The sequence below is a fragment of the Ctenocephalides felis genome, unplaced genomic scaffold (assembly GCF_003426905.1).
Source record: "Ctenocephalides felis isolate EL2017-DRISC unplaced genomic scaffold, ASM342690v1 CF-g0.4_SCAFFOLD_01886, whole genome shotgun sequence".
Taxonomy (NCBI): Eukaryota; Metazoa; Arthropoda; class Insecta; order Siphonaptera; family Pulicidae; genus Ctenocephalides; species Ctenocephalides felis.
The window spans coordinates 79,469,992-79,482,273 of NW_020538040.1; positions in this window are offsets into that span (position 1 = coordinate 79,469,992).

A 12,282-nucleotide genomic window follows, 5' to 3' on the forward strand; every position below is an offset into this window, starting at 1 on the left:
ATCGAAAATGAAAATTTTTGCATTTCTCGACGTTTCAAAGGTTTCTGAATATTTTGGCATACCTTAGAAAAAATGGATGTATGTGTGTGTGTGTGTGTGTGTGTGGGTGTGTGTGTGTGTGTGCGTGTGTGTATGTATGTGCGGATACAAATTTTCGTCGACGATTTCGGGAACACCGATCAACCGATTTGAATAATTCAAAGAACATTCGATTCGTATTGATAAGGAGACGTGCTGATTAGTTTTTGGCGAAGTCAGGTCTAGCCGTTCCGAAGATACGGGGCAAAAAGTGCCGAAAACGGTAACTCAGTTTCTAAGAGAACGGAGCGTCCGATTTCAATAATTCAAAAAACATTTTACTTGTATTGACAAGGTGAAGAACCGTTCAAATTTTCATAAAGGCAGGTCTAGCGGTTTCGGAGATCTAATAAAAAAAGTAAAAAAAAATGCCATTTGGCGGTCAAAAATGATCATTAGACATATGCACATCAAATTATCAGATATTTTATAGAGATTTTAACAATAAGTATAACTTTGGTTTACATTCCTATGGGTTCCGTACCAATGTTTACGCGTTAGACGTCGACGCGCGCTTACGCGGTTTGATATTTCGTCTTTATGCAGTTAAAGCAGTACGATTGCTTTGAAAACTAGCTGTAAGTGGAATTCTGTCTTAAGGCAATTAGGGCATCGTGCCTTAAGGCAAATTGCTGGAACTTCCCGTACCAAAAATTATTATTTTTTTAAAAACGATTAACATTTTTGAAAAAAAATTACTTTGAAAAAATAAGATTTTTGAGAAACTATAAATTGGACAAAAAATTAGTTTTTTTTGAAAAAAAAAATTTAAAAAAAAAAATTTTTTTTTAAAAAAAATTTTTTTTTTGAAAAAAATTTTTTTCTTTATTTTGACATATTGTGGAAGATCTGAACTTTTTTTTCAAAGCAATCGTACTGCTTTAACTACATAGGGACAAAATATAAAGCGCGTAAGCGCCGCGTCGCTGTCTAACGCATAAGCATTGGTACGGAACCCATAGGAATGTTAACAAAATTCATACTTATTGTTAAAATCTCTATAAAATATCTGATAATTTGATGTGCATATGTCTAATGATCATTTTTGACCGCCAATTGGCTCATTTTTTTACTTTTTTCTCTATATCTCCGAAACCGCTGGACCTACCTTCATGAAAGTTGTATCGATTCTTCATCTTGTCAATACAAATAAAATGTTTTTTGAATTATTCAAATCGGACGCTCCGTTCTCTTAAAAACTGAGTTACCGTTTTCGGAACTTTTTGCCCCGTATCTTCGGAACGGCTTGACCTGTCTTTGCCAAAAACTAATCAGCACGTCTCCTTATCAATACGGACCGAATGTTTTTTGAATTATTCAAATCGGTTGATCCGTGTTCCCGAAATCGTCGACGAAAATTTGTATCCGCACATACATACACACACATACATACATACACACACACACACACACACACATACACACACACACACACACACACATACATCCATTTTTTCTAAGGTATGCCAAAATGTTCAGAAACCTCTGAAACGTAAAGATATATAAAAATTTTCATTTTCGATTTTTTTGCGATTACTATAACTTACCCTACGGGAAGTTAAAAAGTTTAGATCTTTCAAAATAAAGAAAACATTTTTTAAAAAAAAAAATAAAAATAAAAAATAAATAAAAAAAATTTTTTTTTCAAAAAAAAGTAATTTTTTGTCTAATGGTTTGTCAAAAATCTTATTTTTTCGAAGTAATTTTTTTTCAAAAATGTTAATCGTTTTTAAAAAAATAATAATTTTTGGTACGGGAAGTTCCAGCAATTTGCCTTAAGGCACGATGCCTTAATTGCCTTAAGACAGAATTCCACTTACAGCTAGTTTTTTTTTTGAAAATTCACGATTTCGATATTGTGCGTTTAAAGTAGGGTGCATCTCTTTTTCAGAAGAAATATTATATTACAAATACAGCATAAGTCATGGCAATTCTAAAATTTCTCAGTCCCCATATCAGCAATGTAAAGCAAATTTTACCTGTATGACATAGCATAAATCAGATTTATGTAAATTTAACTGTGTAGCTTTGCTTGAACAATATTCATTTCAACGGAAATATTTTCTACGTTTAGACATTATTTTTCATAACAAATAATAAAGACAGATTGTATGATGTATAAATATACTTCTATATATTAAGTCTATTAATAAATTAATATGACAATTATTTACTTCTCTAATATATTCGTCATAATTATAAAAAAACTTAATTTGTTAGAAAGCATATGTAGAAATTTAAATGTGAGCAGAAAAATTGTTTGCGTTGAAATAGTTTTCAGGAAAATCTATAACAAATTCCGCAAGACAAAATTTATTTATTAACTTCCCGTAGGGCAAGTTATAGTAATCGCAAAAAAATCGAAAATGAAATTTTTTATATATCCTTACGTTTCAAAGGTTTCTGAATATTTTGGCATACCTTAGAAAAAATGAATGTATATGTGTGTGTGTGCGCGTGTGTGTGCGCGTGTTCGGATACAAATTTTCGTCGACGATTTCGGGAACACGGATGAAGCGATTTGAATAATTTAAAAAACATTTGATTCATATTGATAAGGAGACATGCTGATTAGTTTTTGACGAAGGCAGGTCTAGCCGTTCCGAAGATATGGGGCAAAAAGTTCCGAAAACGGTATCTCAGTTTTTAAGAGAACCGAGCGTCCGATTTGAATAAAACATTTTACTTGTATTAACAAGGTGAAGAACTGATCAAATTTTTATGAAGGCAGGTCTTGCGGTTTCGGAGATCTAGTAAAAAAAGTAAAAACAAATGCTATCTGGCGGTCAAAAAAATGATCATTAGACATATGCACATCAAATTATCAGATATTTTATAGACATTTTAACAATAAGTATAAATTTTGTTTATATTCCTATGGGTTCGATACCAATGCTTATCCGCTAGACGGCGGCGCGGCGCTTACGCGCTTTGATATTTCGTCTCTATGCGGTTAAAGCAGTACGATTGCTTTGAAAAAAAGTTCAGAATTTCCAAAATATTTCAAAATACACATTTCTTCAAAGGGTCTTTTTCAAAAAAAATAAATGTCAAAAATTTATAGTTTCTCAAAAATCTAATTTTTCAGAGTAATTTTTTTTCAAAAATGTTAATCTTTTAACAAAAAAATAATTTTTGGTACGGGAAGTACTAGCAATTTGCCTTAAGGCACGATGCCATGCGCGCCACTAGTTAGTAATCATAATCAAAATATGGTCAAACATAATTTTGTGCATGATTGTCTATTACATAAGTCACTTTAATTTAGCTCGCAGACCTGCCCTCGGACAGAGTACCTATTAAAAATTAAATTGAAGAAAACTAGGGAATAAATATAACACAAATTGCTAATGCCTTTGGAAATTGTAATAATAAATATTTAATTTTAAGTAAATAACGATTAAAGGCATCATTTTTAAGTCTCTTTCGGAATATTTTATTACTCTAAATACGTTTTTTATAATTATTAAATTTAATTAAAATTTTATTTAATTTAACGTTTGCGTTTTATAGTTTTATGCTTACAAGCAAGGGTTGAAAATTTGGTAGAATTTGACCTTTTATAGCTGTGTTATAAAAAGTCGAATATTATTGTAGTTTATATATATTAAAATAATTTTTTTTAAAGTGACCAAAAGTGAAATTGTCGAAATTGTTAGAATTGTTAGAATTTGTTATTAGGTTATGTATTACATTGTTTTATACATCGCTAACAGACGGCGGATGGACAAACGAGTTGTCCCGGCAGTGGGGTTTCGTTTTGGAGCCTTCGGGCGCATTGAGTTCTTAACGCCGCGCCGTCAACTTTCTGCGACAGTGCGATGATGGTGTGATGCGTGTGCGGGGTTGAATCGTAGATAACTTGCGCTGGTCTGCGCGTGCCCTTAGGGGCTCATGTACCAATGGCAGGATTGACTTATTGCTGCAAGGGTTTTGTTTTTAAAAGCTGCGATAGAAGCCGATGTACTATCTCACTGTAACACAATATTCTACTGCAATTGCTAACAAAGATTTAAAGAGTTCTGTCTGAGATAGTATTTTAATTTTCCGCCATCTAGTGCTTGGAGATGAAAATATTATGCTATAAGTCATAACGGTGATTAACCACTTGCCTGAAATTGCAATGATTATGGAAGCGATTTTCTCATGTTTAGTTGAAATATTGGGTATTATTATCGAATATACATATGGGTATTATTAAGACATAATTTGTTACAGCGCTGTATCCTTAAAGCGAAATATTCGTTATGTGCAAATTTTCTTGTCATTCGAATAGTGCCCTCAAGAGAAACAATGTTTTAATCTATTTCGATCGTTTTGAGATGTATGCTCTAATGTAAGTAAAGTTCCATCATATATTCATCGTAATTTGATTTTATTGATTACTTCTATATTAATCTGTTAATGATTGCTAAAGCTTTTCAGTGCTGGCCTATCTAATATTTATAAAGCTAAGATTTACTTCTTCAAAAAAAAAAAAAAACTAATGGTGTGTATGGCATCGTGCCTTAAGGCAAATTGCTGGAACTGCTCGTACCGTAACGAAATGTTCGAGGAATATTAAATGTTTTCAAATAGATTATTATAAATAAATACTGTAACATTGTCTAATAAGAATTACATAAATTGAATTGCAAAGTTGAAAATATTTGTTTAAAGTATATTAGAACTTAAGTCAGAATTACAATTAAAATCTGAATTATTTTTGATATACAAAAAAAAAATATTTTTTGAAAAAAAAAATTGAAACAAATTTTTTTTCCAAAGGCAATTATTTTGTTAAAACAAGCAGAAAGTTCTTTGATTCATTCAAATAGGACCCTTAGTTCTTTCAAAAACTGCCATTTTTTGCACATTTAGCTCTGTATCTCCGAAACCGCTGGACCTGCCTTTGCCAAAAACTAATCACCACTTCTCTCCATTACGAATTGAATGTTTTTTGGATCATTCAAGTGGATCCGATGCTCCGATCTCTCAAAAACTCGATTTCTATTTTCTACATTCTTTGCTTCCAATCTCCGAAACGACTGGACCTGCCTTTGCCAGAAACTAATCCATACATACATACACACACATCCATTTTTACTGAGGTATGCCAAAATGTTCAGAAACCTTCAAAGCGCGAAGAAATGCAAACATTTTCCATTTCGATTTTTGGACGATTACAATAACTAACCCTACGGGAAGAATAAACAGAATATGGGATCACAATCGTATTTTTAAATTACAGAATTCAACAGTTAATAATTTATTTTCAGAAGACTTGATACATAATTCCAGATCATTAGCTCTGAAATAAAATATTCACTTCAGTGTTTACCAAGTATTTAATTTTTAATTTTATTTTTCAAATATTATACCCTTATTCCAACCACTTTTTCTAAATCATTTTACATAAAACCATAAAGTACCAAACAATTATCATTCTCAAGTTCATATAAAAATTATGTTGTATATACCGATTAGGTCTCAGTAAGTAGTTACAGAAAAAAACACTCATTTGTAGAGAGAACTGAATTTTATCTTATTCAGATTGTCAAATGGTTTTCTCTTATAGCTATAGAATAAATTTAATTATAGTGATTTTGGTAATCCGCATGTAACAATATGAAATTTTGAAGAAGGTATCGAAATCAAGGTAGAATTCTTAATTTTATTACAGATTCAGACTCTCTATTTGAAAATTTCAATTAAAAATAATAGAGTTTCTTTAAACGAGCCGCCGTTGCTTTTTCCAAGGTCTTCTATATAAGCCGTATAAATGTTCTAATTGATCTCGATCATGAGTATTTGGCCTAAACAACTTATGCTTGTGCGGTACAAATTAATACAAAGAACGACCGAAGAAGTGCACCACATGGACACTTTACATGTATTAACATATGTATAGTGTAAATATGACAAGTGTAGTCTTATTACAAATTGCGATATTCCAAATAATTTCGCGATGCTTTGTACCCGGCACGGTTTTTGAGCGGAATGACACATTACGAACATGTAAATTGTTTTACAAATACTTTCTATGCTATACTTGACATGCGTTCGGAAATTTTATATCGATATTTTAATATGACCATCAGTATGCAAGAACGAAATATTTTTATTTTCAGGGTTTAGTACCAAGAATAAAAAGAGTACAACATTTTGCAGTTTTTATGGTCTGATTGTCTGACGGGCCGTCTAATAAATACACTAGTATACTACAGTTTAATTCGGAAAACTATTTTCTTAATAACTTTCTTCAAATATGCTCGTCGACAATATGCATATAATTTTATATAATCCAAATGTTCCTTGTAGTCAAAATTTAATCACTCCGCAATAACACAGAAACTAACTAAACATATTATATAATCCTGAGTTTGTCTCATAATCAGGGCCTTATCTTTCTCTTTATTTTTCTAAATAGCCCTTGCCGTTTTCTCCTACGGTTTCGAGATAGTTTCAGATATCTTAATAACTTGCGAAAGAAAAGTTGGAAAGTTGAAAAAATATATAAAGATATTACTTGTTTGATAATTATTAAGATATTGAACCATACGTTATATAAAATACACCAAAAACAATGAAAAAATGAGTGCCTCCTTTAACAAAACTTTTCCAACTTAACTAGATTCATCCTAATAATTTTTAAATGTCCCGAACATAAAAACCTGAAGATATATAATTATACTATAAAAACATAAAATATTTATTATTTTTCTGGCGAACCATTAATAACATTCTACTTATCCAAAGAAAAGTTGTTGCACCCACACTAATATCTAAACGGGAAATATATAAACAATTTTCATTTGATTTTGAAACCGTTGAAATGAGAATACTAGAAAGTACTGCATCAATTCATTTGATCTAAAAACAAACTAGTGGTGTATGGCATCGTGCCTTAAGGCAAATTGCTGAAACTTTCCATACCGCAACGAAATGTTCGAGGAATATTAAATGTTTTCAAATAGATTATTATAAATTCGGTAATATCGTCTAAAATTTATAAGAAATATATAAACTGAATTATAAAGTTCGGCGGCATCCGAGTGGAAAGGGTTTAAAATTATTCACTTAAAGTATATAAATAAGCTTGAGAACTTTAACCAGAATTAAAATTGGAATCTGAATTATTTTCGATATTCAAAACAAAAATTTGAAAAAAAAATGAAATAAAAAATATTTTTTCTAAATGCAATTGTTTTGTCAACACAAGCAGATTTTTTTTGAATCATTCGATTCGGATGCTTAGTTCTCTCAAAAACTGTCATTTTTGTATATTTTGCTCTGTTTCTTCGAAATGGCTGATCCTGCATTTGCTAAAAACTAATCATCACTTTTCCCAATCATTACAAAATAAATGTTTTTTAGATCATTCAAATCGGATGCTCCGTTCTCTCAAAAACTCGATTCTTATTTTCTGCACTCTTTGCTCCTTATCTCCGTAATGACTTGCCTTTACCAAAAACTAATCAGCACTTCTCCCTATAAATAGGAATCGAATATTTTTTGAACATTCAAATTGGTTGATCGGTGCGCCCGAAAACGTGAACGAAAAAATGCGGACAAAATGTTCAGAAACCTTCAAAACGTGGAGAAGTGCAAATATTTCCATTTTCGATTTTCGGTCTATTACTATAACTACCTCACGGGAAGTTAATAAAATGGCCAGCAAGAAAAATTGCATCATAATTTTTAGTTTATAAAAATTATGATACAAAATAGACACGTTACATTTATCTTATGACACTGCAATAAAAAAGAGTTACCAGATTACAAATTTAGAGATGCAGTATGTACTATTAAATATAAAAATTTCCAAACTTCAAAGAAAATTCGTTCATTTTCCGCTATTTGGCGTGTAGAAATTGAGATGCTGGCGCGACCTGCCGGACTGTTGCGCGAGCAGCAAGAACTGAAGAGTTCAAGAACCACTAGAGTTTTTATGAAAACTCTCTTGCGCTATATGTTTAAAGGTTGCATATAACCTTTCATTATATATGTTAGGATCACACAGTTTATTTACATCCATGAGTTTCGTGTGCAAGTCTGATTATTTCACTGACGAGATTTTTCAGCTAATTACTAAAGTAAAACTTATTTTATTGTAATCATTTGGTATAGAGGTAAAATGCTATCCTAATTCTTAGTAACATAAGTTATAGACGAAATCAAATATTATACTAACTGTTAATTATGAACTAGGCAGCCGCATGTTCTTCATGTTAACTCGTTAAAATATAACCCATGTATCTTATATAAAATGTAGAAAGATGCTGATAAGTCAATAAATAGTTTATTCAAGCCCAAAAAACTGACAAAATTCAGATATTGACATTGGTTTTGTTATTTATATTAAATCCGTATCCCTAATGTATATTCACAAAGTGATAGATGGTTACACAGATCTCCAATTAAATCAAATATGTACCTGATGCAGTATAGTAATTCAGTATGCTGTTACTATTTGCACTATCGAGCAAAATTAGGAGACTATTATAAGATTAAGATAATTTCCTAACCAGGTGATTTCAATTTAGAGATAGAAAAAGTGCAGAAAGTAGCCCATTCCTTTCGATTTATGCGAACGCGGACTCTTTCCGTAATGGTTTGTGTGGAAATTACCGAAATTATTTATTATATTAACCCTGTCAACTCGTGAATTGCAAAAATAATATGTATTTTGTTGCCGGAGCGGCGGCATCCGAGTGAAAATGGTTAATATTTGTGATAAAAATGTATGCATTAATAATAAAAATTAAATTATAATTTTTTCACAGACAATTATGCTAATTAACATAAGACGGAATAGAAAGCATTAGAAAAAAATTAAATTTATTTTATCTAAAATATTTTATAATAATTATGTTGGCATTTTTAAAATATGTGAAAATTTTGAATTCTTTGTTATCTAATATAACGCTTACAGATCGCACAAATCGCTACTGTCATTATTTATAGAATTAGATTGAATATTTTTTTATTCGTTAAAATATTTAAACAGCAATCAGAACTTAAAGGTTCAGCTTGAGGGTTGTGGATCCCAACATCTCATAGGGCCCTTTAGTTTATCCCAAGTTGTGATGATACTTCTTACCTACGTGCCTTTTTAGAATAGCACCCAACCGGGTGGCCTATCTCTATTCAATATATTTTATTATTGAAATTCTTTTAAAACTGATAACTTTTTAATTTGGTCGGAGAAAGGCAAACCAATATTGCTACTGCGTGACATCAGACTATCAAAGCTAGAACCTCCTGTCTGTAAGGCCAAAGCTTTAACCACTAAGCCACGAGAAACCACAATTAAATTGAAGATGTCAAAAATCAATCTAATGTAACAATCTTGTTAGCTCTAGTCATGTACAATCAACAAAACATTCTTAAAAAAATTGCAAGGTGTTGCCTAAATACTGCCAATACATCAAATTGACAACAACTATAAGTGGAACAAAATGCTATTTTTTTCTTCCACCAAATTATTATTATCGTTACTTATAATCGGACTATTTTAGAAAAACGGAAATAAAGATAATGTAATATAATCGAAATGTAGAGGTGTAGGTCTATTTTCGTTATCTTTGCAAATAGCTAATTATAAGTATTTTTGAATAAATTGAAAAGCCTTTATGCAGTTTCAGTTATGGATCGAATATATATCTCCTTCCCGATGCTCAATCCTGACAGATACTTGTTGAATAGTTTGCAACTACCGATGGCACAAAAAATAAATTCTCTGTCTGTAATAAATAAAATCATTATCGATGATGCGTGTACGTTAGTGTATTTGACTGATGATGAAAATAAAGAATACGTGCATATAACCTATTAATTTCGGAATAAAATAAAAGCAATTATTTGCGTTTGCGTTCATGAAATGCAAATAAGGATGTTTTATTCGATCGTACCCATATAAAGTTTAGCAGAAATACATGTATTTAGACAAATACACACATTAAGCAGATGTTAACGCATTACATGTACGGCAGTTTAACCGAATTTTAATGTATTTTTGGTGAGCCTGCACGTCACACGACAGAGTCTATATGGCACGGCTTGGCACCAAGTGCAACGCACACTATCAAAAATAATACGGCCTGTATCGGATTTGATAAGTATAATTTTTACCATTACATAATAAAACTTATTGTAGTTAATAATGTATACCGAACTCATTGTGAACACATTATTTATTATGTAGCTCGGAGAGATTTTGAGGGGTCGATTCAACCCTTTTCGGAGACGATAAAGACCCATCAATTTTTCAATATGCAAACCTTCAGGTCGGTTGCATACAAACTGAAATTTATGTATTTAATTCGATAAAGGTGAAAATCAAATTTAAATAATATGGAAATCCAGAATTATTATTTAAATTCCAAATTATACACAAACCGTTAACTATTTACATAGTGTGTCAAAAATACAGAAAACGCAATTGAGTAGTTTTGTATAAGGGTATAGCATTTTTTTATATTCATATCTCAACAGCAATCTAAACCTTACGTTATATGAGCTAAAACTTTTCATTACTTCGTATTTTTAGATGGTAACCCAATGGTTAATCCATCCATATTTGATGATTTTATCATTAGAATTTATCTAATAGGGCTAACTTTTTATTGGTGCAGTAACGCCGGATTAACGGCTATTTTCACTTGGAAACATATTGCTATCTATATTTCCAAGTAAAAACAGTTCTCACTATTGCTTGACAACAAGCTGCTCGAACCCGGAATCTCTGAATCAAGCCCCGTCGCTCTTAACCGCTTAAGGCAGTAGTTTCTAACCTTTTTCGCATCGTATTATATAAAAATATGTGTAAACTAGTGGGATGCATGGCATCATGCCTTAAGGCAAATTGCTGGAACTTCCCGTACCGTAATTAAAAATCTTGGTACGGAACCCAAAAAAAAAAATACACAAAATGGGTACACATTATGCAAATCTCTATAAAATATCTGATAATTTGATGTGCATATGTCTAATGATCATTTTTGTCCGCCAAAAAGCATTTTTTTAACTTATTTTTATTGAGGGTCCATAACCGCTAGACCTGCCTTCCCAAAAATTTAATCAGTTTTTTATCTTGTCAATACAAGTAAAATGTCTTTTTAATTATTGAAATCGGACCCTCCGTTATCTTAAAAACTGAGTTACCGTTTTTGGTACTTTTTGCCCCGTATCTTCGGAACGGCTAGACCTGCCTTCGCCAAAAACTAATCAGCACGTCTCCTTATCAATATCCGGATCAAACCGGTTGATCCGTGTTCCCGAAATTGTCGACGAAAATTTGTATACGCGCACACACACACATACATTCATTTTTTCTAAGGTATGAAAAAATGTTCAGAAATTCTTGAAACGTAAAAATGTATAAAAAATTTCATTTTCGATTTTTTTTGCGATTACTATAACATGTCCTGCGGGAAGTCAAAAATAATTATTTTTTGTTTATTTTTTTATGGCATTTCAAAATTTTTGGTTTGTTTTAGAAAATAGTATTTTGGAAAGTTTCATACACGCCCCCCTGTAGAGAGCGCGACCCACAGGGTGGAAACCGCGGGCTTAAAGGAATAGCATTTTGATAATTTTTTTTGTTATCTTTGTTTAAAAATGTAATTCATAGAGCGATGATTTTGCAACAATTTATTATTACTTTTTAATGAAATAGTTTGATTTAAACATATCAATTTAAATTATAAATTATCGTGCAAGTTTAATTTCGATAAATTTAAATAGTTGAACTATGGTTAAAAATATTATATCATAATTTCAAAGAAATTCTAGAAACATAATTAAATCTATTTTCGCATTTTAAAAATTAATCTATCATTTATAAAAAATAGTAAAAAGTATGTACCGAACTACAAAATCTCTTAAAACAATGTGAAATAATATCGACCTTGTACTTGTATCATCATTTTCTATTAGGCATTGATTTATCTTTTTATAGTAAGTGAGTTACGTTTCAATCGACATGTACCTACCTATTATAATAAATTATGATGAAGTATATTCATCTAACATGTCAAAGTAAATCATTCTCTATAAACAATTTTATTTGGCTGACTTTAACGAATTATATATATATATATATATATATATATATATATATATATACATAAATATATTTCTAATAAAACTCCAAAATTTGGATTTTGGTGTGTTTGTGTCACAGCACTAAACGAGCAACCATGAAGTCCCGGTTTCAAACCT